Source organism: Aythya ferina (genome assembly GCF_964211825.1).
Source record: "Aythya ferina genome assembly, chromosome: 6".
In the NCBI taxonomy this organism is placed as follows: domain Eukaryota; kingdom Metazoa; phylum Chordata; class Aves; order Anseriformes; family Anatidae; genus Aythya; species Aythya ferina.
In genome coordinates, this window is record NC_140303.1 from 33,239,088 (window position 1) to 33,253,528 (window position 14,441).

Below are 14,441 nucleotides of genomic sequence, written 5' to 3' on the forward strand. Positions count from 1 at the left end.
ACACCAATTAATCAATCTAAGTGTCTGGCATACCATTTATGATTCACTGAAAGCTGGAGATCAGATCTGAACACTGATAAGATCTACTGGAAATTAGTAAAAGAAAAAAAAAATCCTTCATGTGTTTGTCACCTGCTTTGCCAGTTCTTTGCCATTTCATTCAATAAATGACAAAGAAATGGCTACATAAAATTCTTCCCTTGATAGAAAACTAAGGTTCACTTGCTCCACCTCTTTCTGTCTGCAGATTTCTTCTCCTAATGTCAACTCTATTTGTCTTCTATGGAACTCGATATCCTCTGAATTGTCTATTTAATCACTTGCAGGCTTGTCCCCTTGTTTGGCTGTAGTCTGCCCTTCATTTGTCAGCTTAAGTCTTCACTATGCCTAGCATCCTCGCCCTCAAACCACCAAAATTTTTATTCCTTTTCAGCATATTGTATTCCATCAGATCACTCTTCTGTTGCCCTGAGATTGCTTTAGTTTTATTAGGGCCACCAAATGTGACCCTTTTCTGCTTGGGAGGCAATACCTTTGCAAGCATATGCATCTTGTCTCTTCTACCTCCTCTGTCCCTAGCTTTACACAGCACCCAGTCACACATCTACTTTCTGCGATGTCCTTAGAGCCTGCAACCCCTTCTCCTGACATCTTTGTATTCATAAATAAAATAAAATAAAATAAAATAAAATAAAATAAAATAAAATAAAATAAAATAAAAATAAATAAAATAAAATAAAATAAAATAAAATAAAATAAATAAAAAAATAAAAAATAAACTTTTTCAGATTTGTTACCTGGAGTAAAGAACTTCAGATTACAATAAGTTTGTTGTCAGCAGAAGCAATTTGTGTAGCACAGCACTGTTGCTACACAGTGATCTACTTGATTAAGAATCATTCTACATTATTCATTTCTGTATCCAAAAATAAAAAATAACCAAGAAGTTTGCACTCAAACTGCATTCACTCATATATTTACACTTCCGCTATAAGTGAGTTCTAGCACTTACAGCTTTCATCTCCTTTATTCCTATATTTAGATACAAATACTATCATTCTGTACATCCAATTCTGTATTAATAGTTGCAGGTTAGCATATAGATATTCAACTGATTTGTTAATCTTTGCAGCTTGACCGTTGACATTTCTTTCTGGCTACTACAACAGACTGCCCATATTTAATTCTCCAGATATAATAAGGAAAATAAATAAATTATCCTCTGTTTATTTTCACTACCTGCTTTATCATCCTCAGTCCCTATAATTAGTTCAGTGTATTTAGGAGAAATAAGAATTTATATCAATAACCAATTAGATGTGTCAGTCATATTTTGAAACAGGCACTACACTGTTCTGGAGATTTTCCCTCCAGACCCCTGGCTAGATGAATGTTTTCACAAAGATGAGAACCTGCATCCCTGGAGAATCTAATCCAGGTTTTCCCACATTTTAATCTGAGCAGAAAGCACGATAGGACATGAACTGAGGATTTTATTCAGATATATTCAGTAAAGCCCAGGTACATTTTGCAATGTTCTGCCTCTACGTAAGTAGATAGCTGATGTTGCACTCCAATTGCCAGACAGAAAGAAACTAATGAAGCTACCAAAACTACCAACTACAACTGCAACAGGTTTTCTTCAACAGGTCTTCTTCCTCCAGCTCATCTTTACATCTTTTATATACCTGGAGGACCAGAACCACTCTCCAGAAATACTTCTGTGCAGTTCAATTGCTAAGTTGGGTGCCTCCAAAAGCAAGTTTCATAAGAAGCTTTAATTCAAAGCATTTCCACTTGTTTGAGGTATAATATTTACCTACTTTATTAAAGTAATTTTGATACTACCAATCAGAGGGAGAAGAAAAAACAGGATGTGACTTCTGAAACACCCCTAGGTGCCACTCTGGTACTGGAGGAGATAAAAATAAAATAAAATCTGTGTTTGTAGAATTGTCTGTGCCTTGTCATTCTTGACATCTTACTGTAAGTCAAGATTTATACATACATATGCATAAGCAGATATATTTCTTTTTAGAAAGAAATAAAACTGAAATTTGTAAAAGGAGACATTCCCACAATTCAGTCATAAATTCTAACTTTAAATCTTAAGAAAATTATATATATATATATATATGGAATTGTTTAGTGTAATTTATTTTACAGTATAAAGAAGATGAAATGTACTCAGTTGTACATCTTTATCTCTGTATCTTATGGTCACCTATGCACCCTATCTCCACCTATCTCCAATTCTTCAACAAATCTTTGTGATATCTACAATTTCTTGCTCCAGCATCACCTAGCCTGTTTCAGAGGTCAGCTATTCAAGGAACTGAGTACCCACTGCAAGACTCATGGCCAGGCTTTCAAAAATACTGAAAATCCAACACGCTGACCTCTTTGTAAGACAGGCTTATTAATTCCTATTTGAAAATTATTACTCAGTACTTACTCATTACTTCAGAGCTTCCCATTTACTGTCAGAGAGCTGTCTCATTCTAACAACTTCACGCGTGTTTTTTGTTGACCACAGGAGTCATAAGCACAGGCTTGTTGGCTGTTCCCTGACACTGATCAGAGCTGTGTACACTGTACATCGAGTAATAACATTGCAGAGAAGGGTTATTCTCAACCAAAATAATTGCTCAGCCTGACCTTTTCATATGCTTGTTTTTGAAAACTGTCTGTCCTTGCATAATTACAGTGTACCTAACTCAGCAATCCTTTCCTACCAAAGATTTGCTTCCTGATATGCATCATCCCTGGTACCACCCAATTATTATAGAATCAATTGCAGCTTAGCTATAGTTATAAAAAGTAATTAGTGAAAAGACTACAGCAATTAGAGGGTGTCTGCCTTTGCTTTCTAAAAGTCAGATGAAGAACTCTGTTTATGCTTTGCTAAGACATTTAAAAGTGAAAGAAATATGTTGGTTCAAATTCACATACAAATAACATTTTCATGGCTTTATTTAGTGACAATAAACAATGAAACAGAAAATCATATACATTATTTTAGCCAATGCTTCCACAGGACACTGCTTTCAGATCCCAATTTCAGCCTCTAGAAACAAATTCCAACCAAAGCCAATGCAGTCTTTACCCAAAGCTAATTATGCACGTTTTATGAGCTTGGGTAGATAAGGAGAGCAAAATTTTCCTTTCTCCCCTCTCTACAACTCTTTTCTGCCTTCTTCTGCTCTTGCAGTAGGACATATCCTCTCTACCAGGTGATATTTGAGCATCTACTAACTCTTTCTATGTCCTAATCTGTTAACTGCTCAGTGTTTTATTTTGGTCTATCTTGGAATAACTGGTTTTTAATTCCGTAATAAGAGGTCAAACACTGTAACTTGATTAAACACCCAAAGTGAAAACAGCTTGACAAGCTTTCTTGGTAGTAATGTGGTAATTCCTCTAATGATTAAAAATAGGCCGTTAGCCTATGTAAAATAAAGTTAGTTTGCTTTTATTTATAGGGGTAAATGTGAGCAAAATATAAGATTCTGAGATTATATCATGACATAGCATCGTTTGGGATTAAATCTGATTTTAACGAATCTAAGGTTATCAGTGCAGGACATTTAAGGAAAAAAAAATCCATTTTTCTTACCTTGTATTTTCTATACCTCATTACATATGACTATAAAAATCATGTTAGAAGTGACCACCTTCAACTGCCATTTCCATTTTTTTTATGAGGTTTTACTTTAAGATCTATGGGAAGATTTTTTTTTCCAACAAAGCTGAATCTAACTCAGAACTTTCTATTCAATTATGAAGTTGTGTCTTTCCTTTGATTTTCCCTGACTGAATGCTTAGTTTTGATGCAGAATACTGAATCATAAATGGAAATGTATACATTCATGACAAAATACCAGTCCAGTTGGGCATGCTCCATCTCACTAAAATTTCAGTAGATACCCATTTGAAAAATGTAACTTCAGGGGCTAACCATATATCTTTAAATATATTTTCTTTAAAGCTTAATGATCATTAGCATTTTCAAATATAATTGACATCTCTAGTTTATTAAAATACTTTTTCTTCAGGATAATTTAGTCCATTCAATTCAACTCTCTGGCCAGGAAAGAAAAACAACAACAACAAACTATTAAAATATGTTTAACATCCACATACAAATATATTGCCTTGTTGATTTATTATAAAACTTTCAATACAAAACATCAATAATAAGTTTCTGTTGCCTGATCCATCAAAATGCAGATCAGGAACTTGATCGAAGCACATTTTTGTAGATATAAAATTGTAGACTCTAAACGTCTTATAGAGTATACCTCTCATGGATGAAATTTACTTTTACAAAGAGGAAACATGTAATTTGGATATATTTAACTGTTACTTTGAGAGAGTGGGACTGAAATCCTTCATGGGCTTGATCACCATGGAACCAAAATTTCAGGGACTATAATGTTTCAAGCTGTAATTATGGATATCAAATCACCTGTTCTCAGCAGCCATTTTTCTCATATTCCTAAGGACTCTGCACAGCAAGCTTTGGCTTAGGTGGTGCTGCCATAAGGTAGAACAACCGTCCATATCCAGCTTCATTTTAACCCCCAGATTTTCCCATTATGGTAATGAGGAAGGCTACATCCTTCACTCTGTCATTTCTATTTGGAAAAAAAAAAAAAAAGTTTTTATCACAGTGAATAGGTTGTGTTACACATGCAGAATAACTGGGAATACTTGCAGAATAGTTATGCTGCACTGGACTGCACTAGATGACTATATTGCCCAGTACGTAACAAGGTCATACATTTAGTCAAGGATAATCAAAAAATGACAGGAACTGCCACTTTTTGGAAGGCTCTGGGACAAGATAGTCTGTCACAAGCTGAAAATGAAAGAATGCTAACATAATACTGTAAAAAAATAAATAAATAAACATCTTGCTGTAATGTAGATAATTTTTACTAGAAATATAGCTTGTAACACAGGTAAAAGAATCCTTCAGTCATCTCAGCTTCATAAGACTTTAGCTAAAGGATTTCAACTGACATGGGGCACTGCAACATACAAGACACATGCACAAATCAGACAGAATCCAGAGGTGAACAATAAAAATGATTCTATGACTTGAAAATATTATGTGTGAGGGAAGACTGAAAGAGCTGATGCTGGTTAGTCCAAAGAAGAGACAGCTAAATGCAGGCTGTGCCAAATGTCTTAAATACAAAAAGGCTGCTATAAAGATGAAGTGAATAGTCTGTACTACAAGCACAGCTTGGAAGATATGAGTGAAGCAGTAAGAGGAGTCGAGCACTAGGATATATAAAGGGGGTGTCAAGCCTCTACCGTAGAGGTTCATAGAAGTTAGACAAATACCTGTGAAAGATATTGCAACTGTAATTGAACATGCAGGGAAAAACACTTGAAGGTCCCTTTGATTAAATCGAGAAAACAAAGATAGAGGATTGACCCTTGGCTTCACAAGATTACCCTCTGTGGCATTTCCATCTGGTAGCACTGAAATGAAGTGAAATAAATTTGTGCAGCTGATAACTAAATATGCTAAATATGTTTTGCCTTGGCTAAGATATGCTTCAGCTACATCTATCAAAGATCATCACAATGACATGATGACAACTGAAACTGAATGACAGAAGATTATGTTGTTTGACTATAATAACAACAAAAAACTAGCTGAAAGATTTACCTTTCAAAGAGTCCTTGATAAAAATATATTAAAATTGAATTTGAATAAGCAAGCAAGGTTTTTCACGTTAGTAGCAGATACTGAAGTATAAAAGAAGCAAGTTATAGGCTTATCTATGGCCATCAAAATATGACTGCATTTATTGTCAGGGCTGGCATATCACTGACAACTTGTGTCCTTGGAGTCTCAAAGGATCCCTGCCAATTCCAGGAGATTAGAGTTCCTCCAAGGAATTAGCACTAAAATGGATTAAAGGTCATGTGGAGAATCAATATTTTAGAATATTTCTCTGTTATGGGAAACTTCATTGTGCCACAAGAAGCTACAGCTCTGGGTCTCTAAACCCATCCAGTATTTTGCATGCTTTGGAGCTTGTAGAAAGGGTAAAGCTATGCAGCCAGGTGAGGCAGTAAGGTAAATAAGTCCCTTCTTTGCAGCTCCAAAAAGACAGTCAGAGTTTGTGATCATAACACTGATCCTTTGAGAATGGATGTCACTTCATTCCTGAAGAGTGAGCCAAGTCCATCTCCTCCAAAGTGATTGGCATTCCTAAAGAGCACAGCTAGTCAGAGAGAAGATAATTGTCATATCCCTTTTTTTGCTAGTTTCCAGTTACTTTTTCACTAATGAAGGGCAATGTCTCTATGTGTTTCGGAAAAGTGAGAGCCTTTACAGCTGCAAGAAATCTCATCTACCTTCCTAATGTCAGGTTAAGTGATATGATCCTAAAACATCCTAAGGCAACAATTACATCTCTATTCTGTATTCCCTTGATGAAAGGGGAAAAATACACAAACCTCATATTTTGTTCATCTGAGTAGGAAAATCTGAAATTTTCCTAAGACTTGGAAGCTCTAAGCTCCAGATCAACAGGCTAACATTTCTGTAGTACTTTTTTTGCACATGCATGAGGGACAGGTTTCAGACAGACTCCGTGGCATAAACAGTTGCTCACCACAAAAAGAGAACAAAGCATAAACTTTCTCCTTCCTGCTCAGCTCAGTAACATCAAATCAGTGAAAGCTAATCATTAACAAAGAAGCTGCTGAGACCTATACAACCATTGCCTCTGATGTAGCTGTAAGTTTATGGCCTCTTCCCTAGATGTGCAGAGATGCAGCAAACTGGCATAATTCAGTAACAACATGCGTGCCTCTAGCCAAATGCCCAAAATATAACAAAAGACAAGTTCATCATCACTCTGAAATCACTCTGAATCTCTGCAGCAGCAGCTAGGCAGGAGGAAAAAAAAAAAAAAAAAAAGCTGGATAACAGTCCCAAGTCTGATTGATGAATAAGCAGAGAAATGACCCAGCCCTTCTCTAGGACATGACTCTTCAAAAGTAATCAGAGGTCTCCTTCCAAGCTATGTCTGGAAACACCACTGCTCCAGGTGGTCAAAACAAAGTTGCAAAAAGCAGCTGTTTTTTTTTTGTTTGTTTGTTTGAAGAATAAAATAACATTTCTCATAGAATTAAAACCTTCTTAGTACGTTAGATTTGGGGTCATTTTTTCTTCATCCAATATCTATTTTTCCTCACAATTACTAATTCAAAAAGAAATCTATTCAAATTCAAAATTTACCTCCTCCCCAGTTCTTCTCTCCATACTGTTTCCTTCAGAGAATCCAGTGTTGAATTTGTCACAGTGTTCATTTCCATGGCAACAAATGGGATGGCATAAAGTGTTTTAATTCAAGGACAGAGTGGCATAAAAGTGCTAGTTTCAGAAATAGAGAATTCTTACTCAAATAAACTGCCAATGATAATTGCAAAGGGAATATAGAAAATTATTCACTAGGTTAATTTTCTTTTATACACATAGAAGTTTGCTTCTCTTCAAAAAGGACATTCTCACCTTGAAATGCTGAGTGCTCAGAATAATGTTTATGGGTAGAGGTGATTTAATATGCTAATATTTATCCCATTTTCCTTGATTACATGGCATACCTCTTTTTTCTTATCAGGTGATAAGCTAGTTTATATTAAAATATGAGCAGAAAATGCTATGCTTGATTATTCTCAGTGACATCTGCATATTTCAGTAGGCTGTGGGGTGACACAATTTATGTGAACAGAAAACAGTCACATAATGACTTCCAGCCTAATATATTCCACAATCCCTTACAAACCCAGCCTGATTCAAAGGCCACTTGAATTCTTGCTGTGTATTATCTGCATACAGCCTAAGTCCTCCTACGATATGAAATTTCATTTGAAAATGTTTTCTCTCCCTGTTACCTGTTATTGTTGGCACTTGTTTCTCTTACTCCCTCTCATAGTAAGTGATTTTCTGTCTTTCAGATCAGAAATTTCATTACATTTTTGTTTTTAATCTTTCAAGGCTCCTGAAAACAACTGACCATCAGGGAGATCATTTGTACCAGGGCTGTGAAATTCATCCTAAAATATGGTTTGTTCTTGAAATCCCGGGGAGATGCTCCCCACAGCATCCCATGGGACATGGACAAAATAAATCCCATGTTTTATCCCCAACTCATTTTTGCAATATAAGCACCTTAATTAGGCTTCACTTTATCCAACTCTTCTTGTAGATGTGAAAATAAATTGGAAAATAACAGGATTTTTATCACTGAAAACTCCTAAAACTTTCACAATAATCCTGATAATAGCCAAAACAAACAAACAAACAAACAAACAAACAACAACAAAAAAACTCACATAATGACAATGCAGGTGTTACTCTGTGCATCAATGATATGCTCTAAGCCAAGAGATTGTTTGCTCCAAAACTAATAATGCTAAAGAGGAAAACAATCATTGAGGGATTTTTTTGTTTTTCTGTTTTCTTGTAGAATAATGTTAACATCTCGTACTCTATTCTGCTTAACATCTGATGCTCTATTGTACTCTAGCACATTTGGATTTAACAGTCAATGTACAGAACTCTGATGTAACTCTCAGAAAACAAAACACAGACGTGGATTTTTCTGAACAATTCAAAATTAGCCAATGTCTGCAGATATAGGTTACTCAGAAAAGCTTGCTCTACCCACAGCTTAAAGACTTCCGTCAAGGTATTAACTATCAGAAAAAAAATATGCTATAACTCATGCTCAGAAACAGCATTAAGAAGACATTAATGTTGTGACAGGGACTGGGAAAAGTGATAAAAGGAATAGGTTAAAAAAAAAAAAAAAAAAAAAAAAAACTCATATTATACAATGTCTTCTTCTTATGTTTTGGCACAACAGGATATCTACTTAAATTCTTAAAGTGCCCTGATTCTCATCATAGGGAGTATGGCAGAACTCTGCACCACTGTGCGTCTCCTTTCGTGGTGCTTCATACCTCAGCCTTCATGTCCTTCTAACAGCTTTTGTTTTTCTATAAACAGGGCAAAGCAAAGGTAAAGAAGAACTAAGTGAGCATTCAAAGTAAGATTTGAAGCTATCTTTGAAGTTTTGAGTGAATAAAAGGAGGTTGATAAAGGATTCTTAAGAAAACTCACCAGAAACTTTATTTAACTGGAAAATAACTGTCATTTCATAAAACTGCCTAAAATGACTATCTTAATAAATCTTCCAGTAAAACAAAACTTGTTTAGTCACACAGTGCCTCAGCACTAACTGAGCAATAAATGCAGAAATGACAACCGTATGAGACTATAACACATGAAGTAGTTTGAACTCTGATTAGAATTTCATTTTTATGCTCTTCCCAAAGTGTTTAATCTCAAAAGTAATAAATTCATTTAAAATATTCTTTTTTTATCATCCAATATAGCTACTGAAATGATTTACAAATAACTTAAGACACTTGCACATTTACATTATTATAAACTGCACAAGTATTTCAAAACTGTCATAATAGAGGTATAGCAAAAATAGTAATAACAATGATAACAATTGCCAATAATAATCTCATTTTTTCAAACTAATGCACCTTTTTCCTCATTTAAATGCTATTTCCATAGGACAATTTATCCACTGTTGTGTTTTTTTTTTTTCTTGCTTGTTGTTGTTGGTTGTGTTTTTTTTTTGTTGTTGTTGTTGTTGTTTGTTTTTGGTTTTTGGTTTGTTTTTTTTGTTTGTTTGTTTTTGTTTTTGTTTTTGTTTTTAGTGAAGTGGTTTCTCCTGTGCTTATTATTGAACAAATATCTTGTAGGAATTGAATCAGAATCAATATCCATCGAACCAAAACTGGCCAGAAGACTGCATGCTTCTGTCTGTAATCAAAATAAGAATTATTTTGAAATTCTATGCCATCTGAAAGAAACTGAAAAGAGCAGAAGAACAAAACCAGATATTTTTGAGTTTGAAAAGTGAGTTTGAAAGTCTTGCTGTGATTAAGACTTTTTCATTTTTTTTTCTGACAGTAAGGTGAAAAAAAGAGAGGAAAACCTCATTATTTCAAATAAAAATCCTAATTGCCTTTTCTGCCTGTCTCAACAATTTATGGTTTGCACTGTAAGACTACAAAGCCACAAATCTGACTCTCCACTAAAAGGGAAATGTGCACTGTCTAGCTCCTTTATGTCACATGCTAAAGAGAAAGTAATCTGTGACAGTATTGTGCTAATCTTTTGAGAGGAAGGATTCAATATTTTGTCCATCCAGAGGCACAAAATAATCACAGAAGTTTGATAGTTACTACAGGTTGCTTTTTATAGGCTCCAGTGACTAGTCCACCATGGTGGTCAAGACATCTGAGGAGCAGCTGAGGTCCCTTGGGTTGTTCAGCCCAGAGCAGATCAGGCTGAGGGGAGGCCTCATAGCAACCTGTAGCTCCCTCAGGAGTGGAGCAGAAGGGCAAGTGCTGAGCTCTGCTTTCAGGGAACAGTGACAGGACCTGAGGGAATGGCATAGAGCTGGGACAGGGGAGGGTCAGGCTGGGTGTTAGGGAAAAGTTCTGCACCCAGAGGGTGGTTGGGCACTGGGACAGGGCGGTGGTGAAGGCATCGAGCCTACTAAAGTTCAAGAAGTATTTGGACAATGCTCTAAGACATAGGGTCTGTTTTTTGGGTGGTCCTGTGTGAGTCCAGGAGTTTCTCCACATATGACTCACAGTGAACTCTCTATACTTTTGTAGAAGCACATTTTTGTAGATGTGTTGAGTTATATAAGAATATTTTGTGGGTTTATGTTTATGTTTTACAACTTCCAAAATGTCTAAAACAAATAGCACAGTGTATCCCAATGATATCATGGCATAGGTATATATTAGAATGGATTTATTTTAACAACTGTAAAACACATATTCCCCATGTTATTTGGCATTTGTTTGTTGTTTTTTTGTTTGTTTGTTTTGGTTTGGTTGTGTTTTTAATCATTCACAGATTGTTAGGAAAAAGTCTTCTATAATACAGTATGTTAAATGTTAACCTCAGTTCAATTGTGGCACTTGCACCCAAGAAGTTACCTCATTTCTTTACATATAATTAATAAAAAGACATTTTAAAAATACTACAACATTAGTTTCCATCCAGCTGAAACTGATGCAAACAAAAATCTCCTCTATCCAAAATCAAAGATTAGTTCATTTTTGCTTCATAACCGAGTGTCTCTGGTATAGCTGTACTGAAATCAATAGCTTTCTACTGGCATCACACAAGTGTAGGAATCAAGCTTTTCCTCCTTATCTACAAAGAGGTGAAGAAACATAATGTGCATATCAAAGTTTCTTTTTAGAGATTCAGAGCAAATTTCTAAGTCCCTGGCACAAACTGCTTCAAGTAATCTTAGCAGTAAATTGTATCTAGTTACTGAGTCTGAAGAATGTGATACATGTTCGACTGTTTCCTTGCATGGCACAGAACCTGACATATCTTGACCATAATATCTGGACCGGTTACTTCAGCATCAGATTGGATCTTTGATCTTGCTTCAAAGGGTTCAATTAGTCACTATTCACAGGGAAAAAAAAGAAGCAGCAATGTCAGCTTTGCTTAAAGCCAAAAGAGTTCAGGGCTTGGTATGCGACTACACAGAATAGATCGTACCATTGTCCTCAATTTGAGCTCACAATATGGGAGGTTATAATGGAACTGTAATCTATTATTGCCTACTAGACACTCCTTTTTGAAAGCACGATACGGCCATTTGGGCTGGAAAGGGCACACAGGAATGACACCTTTCTCTAGCAGGAACAAGAAGTTACAGAACAAATAGAGGCACAGGCTTCAAAGGGAACTTTATCAAACCAACTGAGCAGAAAGTATTAATATGTCCACGATTAACCTTAGCATATTGACTAGGACAGCCACTGTATTATCTGTTCTTCCTGCCAAGCCCTTTAGAGTAGTCACGCAAGTACTGGTACTAACAACAAGCAAAACTGATCTTTAATATGAAATTTAAGGATGCAAAAACAAACATAAACCACAGAATCTGTGTCTTACTTTGAAGAAAGATTAGTTGCATCAGTGTCCGAAGTCACTTAAAATTAACAAACTTGTTTTTAATTATGATACACGTGTTTAATAGCCTACAAATAATCTACCCAAGACTATATGAGACTGAAGATTTAGTCTAGGGAACCTACATTTCCTCTTCTCAAAATCAAATCAGGCTGTGTTACTGAAGAGACAGGAAACAAGATCAGTGGTCCCATAGTTTGTGGATTATTTTAAGTCTATTTCTCCCACTGTACCAGTGTTGCCTGCTTGTGAAGTGTAAAGCAAAATGATACTTCATATAACTTAAATTTTGTTACCATATTTAGCTTTTAAATTAATTTCAATATGAAAAACAAGGTACATCAATAATCATATTCTAAATGAGTAGATAATATATATATGAACATTTTTGCTTCTAAAAGGCCTCAAGTTGCATTTTTGCTGAGATATTCAAAATGAGGTAGAAGATTCAAACTCAACATTTTCAATTTTAATACAAGATATGTATCTGAATTGTTCATCTAAATCCCAAGATTATTTTGCAATCTCAACCCATTTTTTCCTAATGATGTGAGTTCACTCAATTATATAATGACACAAAATGATTTGGATATTTAATAATCATATCTTAAATTTATGTTAGTACAGAAGATCAAAGAAAATACAACAATACTGTATTATCTGTACATGGCATGGAACAATACAGAGTAAGAATACTTTGTCAGTGTTTTGCCATTTGCCACACTGTAGAATGGCAGAATAGCCTTGATGATTTCTATTTAAAGGTAATTATTTAGAGAGGGTGGCAGGGTCACTGATCAAAATACCTGAGATGATGTATTTTTCATAGTCTTCATTGAATAATTCATTAATTTAAAATTCACTCTCCATTTTACATATTTATTTTGCATGTATTTGACAGCTCCTACATTCCCTTTAATATTTAATGTTCCTAATATATCTCTGTAGGTATATTAGCAAGAAAACCTAACTGAATTAACAGCATCATAATTTGAAAAATGTTTGTCTAAGTTTCAGTGGGTAGTAACTGTAAACAATGAAGTAATTAAGCAGTACAGGTTTAAATATAGACAACATAACCATTTACAGACCCCTTCAGGAAAAACAGAATACAAAAATGCTAGATAAAAAATTATATCCATCTAATTTTGAAACATCAGAATAAATGTTAGATACAATTATAATTCCATGACACTTTCAGCAAAAGCTGTTTGAGCCTTTTTGCTTTAATTACTTGTAGGTAGAACTTGCCAAGCTTTTACACTAAAAAGAGAACATTTCATGTCTAAGCATGTGCAGGAAGGAATTAATACTTGAAACATCTCAGCAAATTAGCACTACATTTATTATGATGAGGCATTAGGGGTAACCAAGAACTGGTCAGACATAATCCAAGAGATACTTTCCATTCAGAGTGCTATAAAGAGGCCATAAATGTATTAGAGAACAGAGAAGTTTGAACACAAATCCAACCTGGTTTTTAATCACTACATTACAGACTACTCTGAGTTTCTTTACTGAAGACTTTCTCAGCTTAAACCACTTGACTCATGAATGAGCTCTCTGTATAATCTATGCCCTGCTAATGTCATATTTGTTCTGCAAAACAGCCAGGACAGCTGCTATAATGTAGTGTTGTCTTGTCAAGGTAATCAAGGCATTATCGTGGTAGGTGATAATAATTGAGTTGGAGAGATGTCAAAAGTGTAAACAAAGCATGTGATCTGACTGTCTCTTTAGAGAACAGAGAATAAAAAATATTTCAAAATATTTTGTGCCTTTTAAAGACAGTCCACAGATGATGAAAGCTAAAGGATGTTCCCACGCTTAGGCAATTGAGAAAATACATGGGGCAAGATAGAGAGGAGGGAGAGGCAGAATCAAAGGAAGTTTTTAAAGTGTTTTTCCATCTCTGTAATTAACCAGAGTGCCAAGCGTTCAGCAAAAAAGGATGCATCTGACCTGTGATCACCTCTGTGCTTCTCAGCAGCACATGTAAGTACAGCTTTCAGCCTCAGAAGCTGCACTGTAAGGGAATCCAAATGTCACACATCATTCCAGAATGGGAAGCTGAACATCAAAAGGTATATTCATCCTGCTGCATGTGTGTGCTTCAGCTGAGCCATTATCCAAATGTCAGGTGCTGACTGGTTTAGTCAGAACAGGTGAAACCTTAAAAAAGTATCCAGAAGAGAGAAAAAAGTCAAAAGCACCAGTACAAAATAATAGGTCACCTCTCTCCTTTTTTGCATGTTGCTTTACAGGTCTTTGGCCTGCCAGTCAAAGAGTAATCCACTGGCTTCTGAAGCCAAAGTCAGAGGCTGAACAAATGCCTAGTGAAGTCATGCTTTTATTTCTAAGCCCTTCACAACCAAACAGC

At 35.3% G+C, this 14,441-nt stretch overlaps 1 long non-coding RNA gene across 1 annotated transcript in view; it reads right to left on the bottom strand.

Annotated features, from left to right (window-relative positions):
• LOC311439214 overlaps positions 1–14,441 on the bottom strand; it is a 288,783-nt gene that overhangs the window by 143,150 nt on the left and 131,192 nt on the right. Inside the window, exon 7 of the long non-coding RNA XR_014694593.1 lies at positions 14,024–14,233. This is a non-coding gene — a long non-coding RNA (uncharacterized lncRNA). The remainder of the gene's footprint in view (positions 1–14,023; positions 14,234–14,441) is intronic.